We start from the raw sequence: 17,360 nt of genomic DNA on the forward strand, positions 1-17,360 counted from the left end.
TTGCTGTTTGTCTCTTGCCTTTTTGATTAAGAAGGCAAGAGACAAACAGCAAAAAACAGAAAAAGCACATTGTAGAATTAACCTAAGGCACATATTTTGTAACTTTTAATGACAGTGTCGCCTGTCGATGTTGTTACATTGTTTTTGCGTTACTTTTTTATCATGTATAATGGGCTTTTAACAATAAGCCATTACCTAAGCGTAATGGGCCTTCTACGATAGGCCATTAGTCAAAAATCAGAAGTCAGAAGCTAAAAATTGACCAATCACGGTCTTCAATTTTTAGCTTCTGACTTCTGATTTATGACTAATGGCTTAAGGGTCCTCTACATAGAAGTCGTAGATGCTCGTGGAGTCTTAAGTCGTAGGGAACCAATCACAATCAAATATAAGGAGAATACTCGATTGGAATTGGTCAGTTTCCTACAACTTAAGACTCGACGACCGTCTACGACTTTTATGTAGAGGACCCTTTACTGTAGAAGGCCTATAAGGCTGCAGCACAGACTTTTGCATAACGTATAATTCATAAACGAATCAACTAATCAGAATCTTTCCTTTCCTCCCATTCCATGGAAAAGAAGAATTTCGATTGGTTGATTCCCTTATGCACTATGCATTATGCGTTATGCAAGAGTCTGTGCTGTAGCCATTCAGTCGTAAAAAATTGATTAATCATAGATTATTCTTGTCACATTCGACTGTGATTGGTTAATTTCTTATGGCTTAAAACTTAAGTTTAAGTAATGGTTTATTATAGAAAGTCCATGAAACTTGCATAATGGTAATGTAACAATATCGTTGTTGTCATTAAGAATTACCGAATAGGCTAAGTTTGCTTATAAAATGTAATCAATTGTATTTAAATCGGTAACTAAATGGTTGAACAAAATGCCTTCATTAAACAATAACAGCAATTATTTGTGATATTCGTGCAATTTATGGAATACGCTTTTTAGACGTTTGCAAAATTAGCTAAAATTCCATACGTTTTTTTTGTAAAATCGCAAATATAACTAAAAGGATTGAAAAATATAACTCTGTTGTATTATAGAAACTGTTGAAATATTGAAAAGAAAAATAAAAGGTAGACGAAAAATATCTTCTCTCGTTGAATATTGTAAAATAAATTTTGTTGAAATATCAAAATAACAGAGCACTTCTATTATTAAATTGTCTATCAGCGATTCCATTTTTCGCTTATTAATAATTTCAACGTTTAATAAATCACGACATATGAATTCGCTGTCCCGTAACTTGTTCCATTTGACATTGATATCACCGCGAAAACCCCAGGAAGTAAGGCATCTCTTGATCCCTGATGAGGGGAGGAACGGGTGTGGAGTTGGCGGTGGTACGGAGATGCGATCGTCGGTCCACATAATGAGCGGATAAGCCGGCTAATGTAGTCGTGGTAGAGCATTGCCAGACAGAAGATAGCTCAAGCGTTGCAGTCGTCCATTTCTCTTGTTCACCGCGTTCCCACTGTTCTCCCCCGCGCCGCTCTCATTCTCTTTCAACCCTCGGTAACGTTAACGTATAGAGATAGAATTGGACTTTGTCCGACGCAAGTTTGTCGTAACCGCGACGAAGTCCGCGCATGTGTGAGAACACGTGTGTATGTGATGCATGCGTACACCTCACGACATGTACGTTTAATACCGCGTGATTATCCCTTAATTGACGCAGCCACTCCAAGGTATAATCCGTCTATTCTGATTCCGGGCTACCGCCGGTGTAAAAAATTATTTTACGCAGATCGAGCGAATTTCCGTGTAAACGGAAATCAACATGGCCTGGTCGTGTAGTAAAGCGTATCAGAGATAAACGGACAGTATTGAAGCGCAAAGCGCACGTGAGAGAGATTAGCCTTATTGTATAATATTTATAAGATTGAAATACTTTGCCTTAAAAGAAGTATTAATAAAATTACACCAAATGTAAAAAAAAATGATTTATGACGAAAATGTGTGTACCTATACGTATAATAAAAATTTACGTATAGCAAAAATTTAAATTAGATATTGTGGGATTTTTTTATATTTGTTATATATTTTTATAGAGTATGGTACACTTCTTTTTTATCTTATATTTTTGTAATGGTTTAATTAACGTATTTTATTTAGTTAATAATGTGTAATGGTTTAATTAACGTGTTTTATTTAGTTAATAATAAACTCAACTATTTTGACATGCAATTAAAACAGGGTCGATTTTTGCTGACGAATTTTGCTAGAAGAAATAATATTTTTTTGCCGGTAGTAAAAGAAATAACGTTCCTTGTAGATTTTGACTTTCTGGATACGATAAAACCATTAAAAAGTTTATAGCACTTGGGGAAAACATATTTATAAACATGATATATTTATTTAAATTTTAATGTTGTGCTCAATTTTTGAGGTATTCCCCAAACGCCACGAACTTTTTAATAACTTTATGTATTCAAGAGATCAAAAGTTGCAAAAAAAATTTTTTTTACTTATAATTTTTTGGACAAGTCGGTCTTTTTTAACTTCCTCTTTTTATGCGACACATTTTGCATATATGATTATGTTTCTTTTATATATTTTTAAGATTTCGAGTTTTGTGAAAAACGATTTTTCTCTCTAAAGTGGTTACAGACTAACTACAATTTAAGGGACATCGTGTGACATAGTTTATAGTTAATTATCTCGTACTTTGGTGCTTGTTTATTCGTACTTTAGGTAATCAGAACTGCTTCTAATCACGAAATAATTAACAAGGAAATTTATCGGTAATTGAATTATAGTAAAATAGGTGAGCTTGATAAAACTGAGAACTATAGATTTTAAGTTCTTATTCGCGATGGATGAAATAAATTATATTTAAAACTATTATAAGAAGTTTAATAATAGGGCTCTCAAAATTCAAATAGAAAAATCTTAAATAATAATAATTGGGGAATGAGAGTTACAATACAGTGCGATAATTAGAACGTAATTAATATAATTTACCATAAAATAATTTACATTTGGTTTAAATACAAACTGTTAATATATAAACGTTTCGGTTTATTTTAAACCATCTTCAGTAATATTGAAGGTATGTAAATCGATGTCATTACATAAATTTTTAATCCGTAGTTGGAAATTAACTTTTAGAGAAAAAAGATGAGTCTTTCCCGACTTTAGAGTTGAGAATTGCCAGTCTGTCTCTTTGCTATTTAACCAAGATATTGAAGAGCACAAAAATGACAAATAATTAATAGAGAATCAATAAAAAGTTCATATTTTTTTAATTCGTTCTCTGCTTCAATATATCATAATCAATAAATCAATGTGCAATATGTCATAATATGTAAAACTTTAAATTAACAATGTATGTACGAATGTCTTAATTATAATATCTTGATAGAAGTCAACGTGTGATAGAACCATCAAAAATTAATTTAAGTCTACAATAGTTTAAAATAAACCGAAACGTCCACGTATTAACAGTCTGTATTTAAACTGATACAAATTATTTTATAATTAATTGCGCTCTAAGTACTGTGCTGTATTATAGCTCTCATTACTCGATTATCATTATTTAAGGTTTTTTTTGTTTAAATTATATTTGTATATAAAAATGCTTGCTAAAAATTTTATTTGATAACAAAATATAATTGTACGTTAAAGATTACGTAGTTTTGAATCTTATAAAAAAATGTTATTTTTGTCTGACGAAATATATTGTACAATGCTTATCAACAATCGACATAAATTATGTAGAACTTTAATAATCATGGATAAATGGATGGTCTATGTTTTTTCAGTCGTAAATAACTTAAAACAATTTGCTTTTTTTCTATAATTAATTCCTGATTAAAGGAAAACGAGTTTAGAAGTAGATGCACGAAATATTTTTATCACAATAATTACGCGCGCGCCAAACGGAAACTTCACACAAAATTAACCTCAAGGTTGTTATGCCGCATCGTGAGCACGTGTGAGAATTTTGCGGATGCAAAATCCCGGAAGTTAGAGTTTGTCGAGCCGTGGAGCGATCCCCCTCTTGCAAATAATCGATCAGTGAGAAAATCTACGTGGGTAGCTTTTTTATGGCTCCCCGAAGAGCTCATGGAGTGGATGGGCCGTCAGTTCGCGCTACCCTTCTCATATCTTTGCGGGACCACGCTTATAGATCCATTCTTCGTCGGTATTACCGCAAATGCGTAACATCCGCCGACTGAATCCGCACATTTTGCTCAATGCCTCGAACTCGCTCTCTCTTTTCTTTCTCTGTCTCCCTCCATTTTTTCTCTTCCTCTCCCTGTCTATCTCGGTTTTCTCTCTGCTCGAGAGTAATAGAATTTACCCATTTCAACTGCAGAAGGATGTCGAAAATATTTCAATGTCCATTTCGTATGATTTAGTCGACTAAATATTTATAGAAATAAAGTATGTTTATGAAAATATTATATATGTATAAAGACAAAGATTATGTATATTATTTATACAAAAGATATATTTAAAATAATTTTTAACTGTATTACAATTTGTTGAGCATCAGTCGCAAGTATCGTTTTTCAGCGAATTATTATTGGCTCCTAAAATAATCGTAAGATCCAAAGAAAAAATACTATCTTTTTATTTATATTATTTTTAACAGAAAATTTACTCGTCAAAAATATCGTATATTATTATTAGAAGAAAATTGGTTTTGCTTATTGTATGATATTGAGTGACCGTTACAATTTCCATTGAAAATGAAACTTGAAAGGGAAGATCGAAAGGGATGTACGTACATTTCTTCTACAATGGACCGTAACATTATGTGAATAGCTAACCGATACTGATGCACATATGAAGTGCGACATGTATTTCATTCGGGTGTAGATTGTACTTACGGTGAAGTAAAGCGGATTAGGATCGTGAGCTTTCGCGGAATCGGACGCGATATTTCGTCGTATTGAGGCGGATTAGCCTCATTCACGTTGCCGATTAGTTGTATTCATGCTGATTAGCTGAATTCATTATAATGATGGCAACAGTGAGAATTACATCAATTCTATAAAAAGTTGCTTTAAATAATATTCGGTGGAAATTGTGTGTAAATCAAATGCGCACATTCATCTAATTTTTATCAATTAAATGAGTCGCTTACGTTTCTGTATTGATTTCTCTCTTTTTACTACCGAGCTTTTAATTATATTTTTGATAAACATGAATCACGCTGAACTTTTTATAATAAAAAGTCCAATCTTTTAATCCATTATACATATCTTTGTAAGATTTGCTTCTTTTTAATTTTTTTTTAGCATTGTAATATATGAATTTAATCAATACAATAATAGGCTAATTGTATATATAATAATCCATAAAACTGATGAAATATTGTATGATTCCTAGGAATTTCATTTGAAAATTTATGAACGAAAATGTCTATAATGAAGAGATCATAGATACCAGAAGGTTTATGGGTTATCGTCGTATCTTTATCCATTGCTAATACCAACGTTTCATGAACCTTGTTTCCTTCATCAGGGCGAGGTTCACCGCTCACGAAACGTTGATAATGTATAAAGACACAGCGATAATCAGCCAACTTTCTGGTATCTTTAAAGAAAATACCCGTGAAAACTTTAAAAACGTTAGAGATCATAGATATTTCTTTGCGCTTATGTTATATTGATATTAAAAAACTGTTTTGATCACTTTCTTCAAATCGTCAGTCGTAGATATTCATAGATAATTGTCGTGCAATACATTTGATCAGTTTCGTGAGTCATTGCATATGCATACGATTGGAATATCGCGATAAATGAAAGACTATCGATTTTTTAGCTATTCCAAAATTCGTCATAAACGTTATCTATAACATATCTATAAACGTAAAGAGACGAGCATCTTCGTGAAGTTTCTATTTTTGCATGATTATTTTCGGCAGGTCACTATTCGCTATCTGTTTAGTTACAAAATCGATACGCGCGTCTGAGATCGCGTCAGGTTTACTATACGTCGTATTAAATGGATAAAAATTTTCCGGCATGTATAACTCAGAAGGACAAATGAGAAATATTGGAAGCTGTTGTGCTGCACGCTGACGTCGGGTTTGACTCTTTTGACGCCGTGCTAATTGCACGACGATGTTGTACGGGAGAGGTAGCTTTTTATGCCGCGACTGCTGATGACATCCCCGCTGCGCGCAGCTGACCCTCTATTATTTCTCATCGTCGGTTCTCTATCGGGCGAAATCCTCTCGTCGAATTGCACGTTCAGCACACCATGAATTCTTGAGTACGAGAAACTCATTCCACGTTTAGCCACTTGAACGGAAATATTAATTCCATTTATTTATAACGCGTTTATTAACACCGGGAGACTTGAATATTTTGCGACATATTAAATGTCGCTTGTTATTACAGACGATCGCGTCTGGAATTCTTCGTCTTTTTTTCTTTAAGTGAATTATTTTCCTTTCACGTTTTTCTTTTGCTTATACATACTTTTTCCCTCTTACCATTTCTTTTATCGATTTTAATTAAGCGAACAAGTATTTTCTCTTTGGCATATTTCTCTCTAAATTTAATACTCTTGTATCTGCTTGAGTAAGAATTTTTGTTAACAAAAAATGACAATATAAAATAAAAAAATAGTGTAAACTTTTTTGGGTATTGTCGCTATGGAAAAAATGGTCATAGTCTATAATTTCTCCAATAATTGCTAAATTGTTTTTAGTAATTCTAAAAGCCTATGGCCATCTTTTCTGTATGCCATCTTACCTGAGTTTACTCTATTTCACAGCATTCTATTATCTTATGGCTATACTTTATTCTATGATCTTGTAACAGTATTATAACAACGTATTGAAATGTCAAAGTATATTCTCGAAGTAGACATAATGTACATATCCGCTTTGTGATCAAAACATATGATTACGAAGATACAAATGACTTTCTGGATATATGTATATGTATAATACATGTGCAGAAATGTACATATGTGTGATTCCTATACTATCACATACGACGCATACATGAATACATGAGTGGTGAATAGTATTATATTATATTCCGTTCACGTACACGATAGAATAGAAAGGTAGCACGAACTGATAAGATAGAAGTTAACTGTGAAGTTTTATTACGTCAAAAGACCCGCTTTACGAGGTGGTTCCGTTTTCTATTGATCTTTGTATTGATTTCGTCTACGAAAAATTATTTATGACGTGACACATATTGATTGTGATTGGATAAGGGAGTGAAATAATTTTTGGAACGCAAAAAATATAATTTTCAGCAAATTGATATATATTTTTTATAATTTATATAAGAATTTCATTAAAATAGCCAAGATTTTCAGGCGTAAAGTAAATTCTCGCGGTATATTAATATTTAATAAATAAATCTCAGTAAATATATAAATATTAGAACGTTATATGAACAGTCAGCTGCAATACATTAATTATTTTGAAGTAATTAATCAATATATCTATACTAAAGCGTGGGAATGAATGCATATCGCATAGTTGTCGAATGATATATGACGTGACGTTCTTTTTATCGGCTTAGCCGGCTATATGGCTGCATCTCACGTAAAAGCTGGATATATCCCATCTCCATTCCATTCTCGATCGCATTCTGTACTCTCGGAGGAGGGATGATTCAATTGGACACAGAAATAAGGTTTCTCATCTAGGTAGAGATGGAGGGTATAGATTCTTGCGACATCTCAACTGCGTTTGAACTGTTGCTCTAGTGAGTCTTCTAGTTCTCTTTTCTATGTGTTACATTCTCTATTCTATTTCGATCTCTTTTCCCTTCCAATGTTTTTTTTCTAATTGTTTAAATTATCTCATTTTAATTTTTATATAAACAGATCATTGTATTTTTATTAATGAGTTTTTATGTGTTACATATTGATATCATGGATAATAATTATTAGACTGCGGAACTTTATGCAAAATACTTAACTGAATGTTTTGCATAAAATGCATATTTTGCAATTTTGTAAATTTACAAATGGCAATCTCAATCTTTTTACTTCACCTTTTAATAACTCTTTAATGAACAACGATTGACTACTAAAACTGTCCGATAGTTAATATTCAGTTAAGTATTTTGCATAAAGTTCCGCAGTCTAATAATTATAAGGTATATCATAACATGATAATAAATTCTTTTTAGAAGTACTTATACAGGTTAAGAGAGAGAGAGAGAGAACGTTTTGACGCTTTAAGCTTTACTTAAATTTGCAAAAGTTTCGTAATAAATTTTTTTTCAAGTTTTTTTTAGAATTACGACGATATTTATTTGAGGTTACTGTTGATTCAGTCGATGTACTTGACATAATCAATTTAGTTGAGATGTAAATGAGCGTCCTCCTCTTACACAAGTTAACGTAATTTTCTCTAACTATTTAATTTCCTGCAGCAAACATATTTTACCGTAGATTTTGAAGATTATGCTAAATAGGTGAGATATGTACTCGTGCTGTAATATTTGTGCTGCACTATATTTCATTCAAGCGTCAAAAGGAACTTTATGAATAATTCGCGGTGCTCCCGCATACATTGCGCAAATCGGATACAACCTGAAAAACGTAGCCAAGGGACGTAGTTTATGGAATTTGTAGATCCGACGTTGACACAACAGAGTTTTATTTACGATACGATTACAATATTCCATAAAATTCTATATCAATTTCTTTTATAGTAAAATTAATAAGACGAGAAGTACATTAATTAATAATTTATTTAAATGACAATGAGTATCTTCATCATCGCGAGACAGATAAATATTGTAAAATTATGTTTCGGTAGAAATACATAGTAAGTTCAAAGTTTGCAACTGTTTATCATGTAGTCGCGTAATTTATTGACGAAATTCTGAAAAGGAGGAAGCCAGCATTTTTACTCATCCATAAAAAATAGTCGAACACAAGGACGAGAAAGTATAGCAATCCATAAATTACATACAGTTGCATTATGAAGTCAATCGATGGCGATTCTTGGCTTTCTTGAAAATCTTTCATTTTGTTGCGCGAGCACATAAAGAAATCTTTACGCAGCAAAATTGTCTTGTAATTCACTCGTTTATAACTTTTAGATATCGACGATTAGTTTTGACTGCTTTCAAGACAAGTGCAAGATGCAATGCTTTTTCCCTCTTCTTTTTTTCCTTCTTTATCTGTACTGTTCTTAACTGTTCGTGCGTGACAGGCTCCCCTGATTATTCGACCCAGGAGATCGCAATTGAAAGGCGATTGGACGCTGGTACGATGAGTCATCAGAGTTTTATCAGGATCGTCGCGGTTGGATATATATTCGGTCGTTTCCGTGGTGACTACTAATTTTCTGTGATCGGCGAGTTCCCAGTTAACGAGACTAGTCTATCGCGATGAAATCGACAATGCTTTTCATGAGGATCAGTACCTAAATTCGCTCAAAAATTATTAAAATTTATTGCAAATAGTCTCTCTTCAAATGTATTTTTGTTGCTTGAGATAGATGCTTGATGCGGCAGCGATAAAAGCACCGATCGATCAAGAGATCAAAGAAAGTTATATCTTATACCTTGCAAATTAAAAAATGTACATATTATTAGTTGCAAGGTTCCTAATATTTGTGTCAATTATCTTGGATCCTGACGTTAGAAGTGCGAAACGTAGTCTAATAGTTCTGCCAACATCTGTCCACACGAAAGATTGTTCTATAACGAAATTATTCTTGATTTGGTAAAGAAAGCTGGTATCAATTTTGATTTATAATATAATAATTTACAATATATTAAAATAAAATAAACAAAGATAACATTCTCAAAATGATTAAAAAGTTTGAAAACAATGTAATATTCAGAAATATTTTACGTTTCTTCGTAATAGTAAAATAAAAAAAATTTACATTTTATTACGCTTTATCGAATTATATACAATAAATGAGTTGATGTAAAACTGTATACATGTAAGTTGTTTAAATTATTCATGTATACTTCTTGACAATTTTCTTTTTTTACTTGGAATAACTTTCGTACATATTTACACTCTTTAAGTTACAGTCGGTACTACTCATAAATTTACATGAAATTTAATTTCAAATTGTAGTTGTTGAATTTACATATATGAAGTAGAAATATTAAGATTGCTTGTAGAAAGAATATTTCACGAAGCAATACATACGGAAAAACTACGTTCGTTAGTTTCCGAGTCCGGTTTGGTAACGAAGCGGTAACTCTTGCAAAAAATACTTGTCCTGAAGAGATTTGTGCCGCCAACTTCTCGATACAGGATATTCTCCGATAAAACGTGAGTCGCATAAGGATTCGGATAATGTCTGAAGAATGCTTGGCAAACGGCAATCTAGAGATAGGAAAGTATCGTTTCTACCCTTTTCTTCATTGAGTGCCTTTGTCAAATTGCATCATGCATATAAGATTATTGGTTGAGAAATGTATAACCCGAATAATTAATTATATTTCGTTTTTGTCAAGTGTTACGTATGTAAGAAACAATATCGAAATATGTTTTTTTAATAGAAGTGCATTAATCATTTTTACTTTATAACTTGCGATTATCATTATTACTCAGTAGCACATATTGCCAATAATTATAATTACTTATTCAATTACTATTTCCTCTTTATTTTTTATTTCAAAGTTTTATATAACAAAATATCTGTTTACATTATTAAATAGAAATTCCATTTTGATCCAGATGTATTTATTCATACATACTTATTTGATGAATAACATTTGTTTTTTTTTCCATTCACCTCTTTTGTCAGAAATCCATTAAAAGATCGTTATGTGTTTGATAAATAATACGAGTCTCCTCATTAACGTAACATCAATGATGGTAATGCTCCTACAATTTTATTCTTCTTCCTGGCTGGTTCATCGTGAACAATAGCAATGCCTTCACAGCTCGGAATATGGAGCAGCTTCGTATTCACTCCTAAAAATATATGCGCCAATTTATTCATGGCTATCACTTTTCATCAAACGATTTATATTATAACGATGATATCAATTGCTAACTGCTTGCCATTAAATGAAATATCAACGAAGCGATTTATTTCATATCAATGATATCGATACGACATAATAATGTGATTAAACGAGTGTTCACCCACTGTCAAAATTAATATTTCCGTATTAAGCTATCCTTCCTTTATGCTCTTATAAGCTTATTTTATCGCGTAATTCTACAAATTTCACAGTAAATAAATAATAAATGACTTTTTGAAGTGAGAATTTTTAAAGAGTACAAAAAAAATTAAAATTCATTATATAAAACGAGAGATATAACCTTTTTTCGATGATTACTTTTGTTTTGTAATATTTTGTACTTTACAAATAAAATTGGTATCAACGTTGAAAAATAGATAGTACAAGAGGAATATGATTTGCTCTGGTCTCGGAAGATTTACATTCTAAGAAGAACCTTAAATTTTTCTCAAGATCTTGAAGTATACGAAACAATAGTTTTATTATAAGAAACAAAGTTCATGCGATAGCGACTAAAATGTTTGCCGTAATATTGATAATTGAATTTTGCAAGTTATAAAGTTATTGTAAACTAAATTACAATATGCTTCCGTGCCTCTTCGAAGGGAAGCCACACTGCACACAGAGCCAGGGAGAAAATATCTTACATCGACCCGTGTTAAAAGAGGTAGCTAAAATACTGCTTGACATTATCTATTTTCAACATATACATCGATTCGAGTTTATACGCGTCGTTCGATGACAGCGTCTGCGCCGACGATTTTCCTTTGTTCTTGTTTAAATAGAGGGTGGCGGCCAAAAATGGTTCAGCTGCTCCGCTTTTATCGTACCTCATTTCACAAGCGGCGACGCGTTTACTTCCTTTTTTTTCATAAATTCTGATATAATATCGTATGGTGAAGCATCGTTTGCCTCTTACATCTTTCTTGCTCACTGACATTAACCTTATGGTATTGTATCCTCTATTTTTCTGTTACATTATTTGCATAATAATTTTTACATTACGCGCAACAGTATATAATGCTTTTTTATGTTACGAATGTTTAAAACTTTTATATCTCTTTAACTTTTATATTGAATTTTTAATATTTTGGATATATATAAAGATTACGAGACAAATATGTTTTCGCACTCACAATTTAAAAATAAAACAAAAATAGGCAATAATAAATAAATTATATTCATAATTGCTTTTTTAACACTAATACTTTTTGCTACAGTACATGTGGGAATAATAATTCGATCTATCTTCAGTTTGGTAATGGAATTACTACATACTCTTTCTCAATTTGTCATGTTACATGTCAGGACTCGATTCCACTAGGAGAGGAAGTTAAAGTAATGCATTTCTGTCTTTAGTGTGATAACGATACGTTATTGAATTTCTCGTGATCGCGCTAATATCATAACGTAGAGACAGCACCTGAACAATACAAGTTCTGACTTTATCGCTACTGTTTGAGCTGCATTCATTATGATACCAGTCATCAAGTCTCTTGGTCCGAGATAGTATGTTAGGAGAGAGAGTCGGTCTAAGCAAGTACTAGCGACGGCGGTCAAGCTTGTAATCTGACGGCGGTGGGTCGTCTAGTCGGTCGGTCGAGGTAAACGGTCCATTAAGACGGGGTAACAGTTAGTGGCTGTGCTGCAGGAAGCAGGCAGTTTACTAATGCGACGACGGGAGGGAGGAAATACGAGGGACCTTCGCAAGGGCCGTTACAGAAGCTGACTCTGACGGTGGCTTTACCATCGCTGATCGAACTTGCAGCATTGATCCTGTTTTTGCATGTCATGAGATTCTTTTTACAAATATACAAACACGAATTGTTTTAAACGTATATTCAGATTAGTAAGTTTGTAAGGCATATTAGTATGATATCTTCGATAGAATGACAATATATCTATATCTTTGTTGCATTTAATTTGATGCATTTAAACGTGAATGTTCCATCGAATTAGCACGGTTGGTAGTTTCATATGAAGGAAAATACATGGAAGTGGTCGGCATGCGGGAAATGTAACCAGAGATTGCTGATGCAGAGGGTAGCAGCCTCTTAAGCATACGCGAAGCCGCGTTGGGGTTGCTCGACCTGCACGAGCCGAAGTTTGATTACTGTTTTCACAGCGAGGCCACGATGTGGGCTACTACGTATGTAGTAGCTAACAAACTAGCGTGTACTGTTTTGCGTAGTCGAGATCGTGAATTTCCTTTGCTCAGACTTTACCTGTTATCGCTTGCACGTGTAGTATAATGTGTTCCTAAGATTATGTAGAGTGTTGCAATCCATTAATTAATCTTGTGCAAATAATGTATATGGAAGATAAATTAGCAGAGATAAAGGAAAGTCTATTGAGTAAATAAGAGTCATGTATATGTCATTATTTTTAATTAAAATTTTATTTATAAGTATTTAAAGAAATTTAAAGATAATTTTAACTTTGCGATAGTAAGACTGGACATTAACTTTTTCATGTTTTAATTTTTGTTATCTGAATATCCAAAAATAATGTTTACAATTACATGAAATTAGATTTGTTATTTGTGTGCCTAGTCGAAGGAATTTGCAAAATATTATATATTTCTATATTTCAATTTATTTATCTTACATATTTATAATACATTTATAATACATATTTAAACTTGGACATAATAATTTTATAAGACAAAGCATGATACAAATTATACATATCTATAACTTGTAATATTATGGTACTTAGTACTCTTCTGTTTCTGTTTGAATGTTTCCTTTGGGACAATTCAGGAAATGAAGCCCATAGAGGACGAAGATTCAGTCAACTTTGGTGCTGTGTTTGAGCATTATTGTTGTCTTCTACAGTACTTACACACATTTACTGCTAAAACAGAGGCTTCGTAGAAATTTCAAATAAACCGAGTCGGTGTAGCATGCTGAATAAGATAGTCTTTTTATAGTCTTCTTTCGTGTTGGAAATGGAATATTTAAAGTTAAATTTGTTCTCGCGTGTTTGCGCATGATCTTTATTTTATCCACAAAGCTTTTAATTCGATCAACGTGCCGAAACGTGATCTTCTAAAGAAGTTTAGTCATAATAAATGTATCATAAGTCTTTGTACTTCTTCGTGAAAATATTTCAATATAACGGTATGATATTACTGTTAGATGTGACTGTCCCTCATTATAAAGATTATACTTTTGATAATTATGATATCATTATAATGTCTACGTTAATGTCGCTATCACGTGACAGTATAACTTTAATAAGATAGACGGTCTTATATTGATTACAAGAAATTCATTACGTTACGCAAGTGTAGCTGATTCTTTTATTGTAATAATGTCCTGCTAAGCCTTTGTATTTCATCTTATCGTTTAATTATCGAATTTCGTATAAATTTATTCCGGTCTTCGCTTCACTCTCTTTCCATCCCTTCGTTTCACTTCCTTTTCATCGTAGTTGCGCTTTCGTGCTTATTTCTCCTTTCGTTCTGGCCAGCAGCGTAATGAATTCGAGACAGTCATGTCCGTAGGGAGAACTTCTCTAGTTGAGTTTTCGGGATGAAAAAGAATACTTCCCGAAGAGGAACAACGAGGTTTGAACTCAATAAACTTTGATTTCGTCCGCACGCGATTACTTCAACACGAAACCTTGTGGCACGGGCTACGACTTGCTCGAGCATGCATTGTTAGTAAATTTTCTCCTTCAATAGCACAACAGACTTTCCTTTTAAGAATTTCAGTTATTTGTGCATTGTTTACTTCACAGCTAAGAAACAGTTTTATAAGGTTTATTTTTTTTATTGCGCGATTTATATGGAGGCTTGGTTTTTGTCATGCTCGATTAAGTATGCATTAGTTCGCTAAGGATTATAATCAAGTCTTTCTCAGCTTGTTTTTGTGCAGACAGACGCATGAGGAAACAAACAAAAATGAGATAAAAATTTTAATCATTTAATACGTAATTTTCTTTTTTTTTTTTAAGAAATATGAATATTTTATGATACACAATTTAGAAAAAAATATAGATATGCATTCTGCACGTGCACGGAAAAAAACGGTTTTGCTGAAGTATCTAAAAATTTAGCTAGATACAGATCTGAAAATAATTTTGTTGAACTATCGAAATAATTATGTAAAATGCTCAAATTGGTTGCTAGAATGCAAAAAACTTTTTGCAGCATTGCTCATCATTGCTTGAATTTTTTACATAATTATTTTGATAATTTAGCAAAGATAATTTTAGATTTGTATCTACTTATCTAATTTTTAAATTCGGAAAAATCGTTTTTTTCTGTCTAAAATTTAAAACATACGTGCAATCTGTAAACATCTACAAACGTCTCAGACAGCACCCGTAAATCAAAATGTAAGACATTTTAATGATATATTTCAGACGTCTTATGCCTTGATTTTGATATGCATGCTGTCTGGAATATTTCTGATATTTTTTTGTTAAAGAATATATTGAATATTAAATATTTTTTCTTTTTGTCCTGTGTGTGTGTCTTCTTTCATCTTGGTTTTTCGATTTTTATGATTCTTTTATAGCCGTCGACATCAATGTACAGTGTACACTATATGATCAATGTACATTATATGATCATATTCTTTTTTCATGTTCCTCTCTTTTCTCTACACTGAAAAAAAATATAGTCAATTTTAATAAATATTTAGTTGAATACTGCCAACTAAATATTTATTAAATATAAAGATATATTTATTTGATACAAGAAATATTAATTTGATTTAACAATCATTTTTTTTATTGAACAAACATTTATTTACTGTAAGTAAATATTTAGTTGGTAGTATTGAACTAAATATTTATTAAAATGGACTATATTTTTTTCTCAGTGTATATTTTAAGACTTCATATCGAGTTCTGTGTGTATTTTGCTTACGTACATTGCGTTTATACAGTAGATGTATTTGATTACGAAATATCACACTTACGTGCGTGTAATGGCGCGTTGCACGTGGTAAATGTAAAAGCGCACAAGTCTGCGAGTTTCCTTTCTCGTGTTCTCGTTCTCTTTTCGTCGTGATGGTGCGCGATCATCTTCTGCGAAACTTCAGAACGAGAAACTGCGCGAGGTGAGGAGGTCAAAGGAGTGCGAGGCACGGGGGAATAATATGCGACGGCTAGAATCCGTAGTTTCGCACGGGAAGGGAACAATGGACAAGATTAATGGCAAATGGGGCGAGTGCAGGGCAATACCGAAGGATGCGACAGGAGCACGCAGAGGAGTGACTTTGCATAATTTGTCTTGCAGTAATATCTGAAACTCGGTAATACTGTATGAATTGATTTGCGAAATTTGGACATTGGAAATAATCTGTGAGAGAACTTGAATGAAGAAATAATAATGAAATACGAAAGCGGATATCCGAAAAGCATTAATGCTATTTAAGTAAATATTAAGAAAACATAACTGTCGCTATAAATTATTCGTATCGTTAAGACAATATTTGCGTCCTACGTGTTTATTTAAATCATCGCTATACCATTTTATTTCTTTTTTGGTCCTTTTATTTTTAAAATAATTTCTATGGAAAAATGACAAATCAATTTTTTATATAATTAATGAGAAGTTTTTTAAATTTAACCTGTTATTTAAATAATTAATAAAAATGTCTAGATTATAAGTTGAATAATAGAAAATTTAAAAATACTTGATAAAATGTGTCACAGAAATTTTTTTTTCTTATTGTATTACTTTCAATAATAAATTATTTTTTTTAGTATAACAGTCAGTGCGTACCATTCATATTTAAAATTAAAGCAATTTTGATTATTGATGTTTATATTGTTGCAAAAAAATATAACTTTGTATGGATATAATTTTTTATTGATATTTGTTATATTTGACTGCTGTAATGCCTGTAATTATGTATAATTATGGTCGTGCTATAACTCATATACCTATACTTTCAAGTAAGCATGTTTCAAGGAGCACAAATATAAGATAGTAAACACAGCTCGATGAAGAATATTCATCGTATCTTTGCGGTTATTGGTTAGGCAATTTGTTTCTCGTTGGCCATCTTGCTGCCGTGGAAATGGGATATCGAAAAAATTCCAACCACCCATTTGCTTTACCATTCGCGTTTACCAGAGCCTTGGGTATAGATCGCGTGAGATTGACAGTCGTTTTATTCGCGTGGATGAAAGCCATTTGCTGGCATCGGCGATTCACGTTAAAAGCAATCTGCAGCTGAATCGAAGCGGAGATTTTAATAGCGCAAAATTATTTTTTCTATCGAGTGACGCTTTTATTTTAGATCGTAAAAGTATCAAATTCGAGCAGCAACTTTGCTTAAAGGAACGTGTGATATATGCGGTCTTATTCATTTACGATGCTTGGCATATGTGTGTGTGTGTGTGTGTGTGTGTGTGTGTGTGTGTGTGTGTGTGTGTGTGTGTGTGTGTGTGTGTG

At 32.4% G+C, this 17,360-nt stretch overlaps 1 protein-coding gene and 1 long non-coding RNA gene across 13 annotated transcripts in view; one reads left to right on the forward strand and one right to left on the reverse strand.

Moving 5' to 3' along the window:
• LOC108770136 (dystrophin, isoforms A/C/F/G/H) overlaps window positions 1–17,360 on the forward strand; it is a 475,481-nt gene that overhangs the window by 45,385 nt on the left and 412,736 nt on the right. The gene's annotated exons all lie outside the window — the stretch shown is intronic.
• LOC108770137 (uncharacterized) lies at window positions 8,737–11,660 on the reverse strand. 4 transcript variants are annotated; one of them, XR_001940579.1, is made up of 5 exons: window positions 11,247–11,490; window positions 10,711–10,892; window positions 10,119–10,298; window positions 8,920–9,652; window positions 8,737–8,829 (listed from the first exon to the last, which is right to left on the reverse strand). It is a non-coding gene; the product is annotated as an uncharacterized LOC108770137 (long non-coding RNA). The 4 variants fall into 4 exon arrangements; XR_001940578.1 differs by lacking the exons at window positions 8,737–8,829; window positions 11,247–11,490 and adding an exon at window positions 11,526–11,660 and having other exon boundaries at window positions 9,114–9,652; XR_001940580.1 differs by lacking the exon at window positions 8,737–8,829 and having other exon boundaries at window positions 9,114–9,652; window positions 11,382–11,490.

This window comes from Trachymyrmex cornetzi, unplaced genomic scaffold (genome assembly GCF_001594075.2).
Source record: "Trachymyrmex cornetzi isolate Tcor2-1 unplaced genomic scaffold, Tcor1.1 scaffold99, whole genome shotgun sequence".
Classification (NCBI taxonomy): Eukaryota; Metazoa; Arthropoda; class Insecta; order Hymenoptera; family Formicidae; genus Trachymyrmex; species Trachymyrmex cornetzi.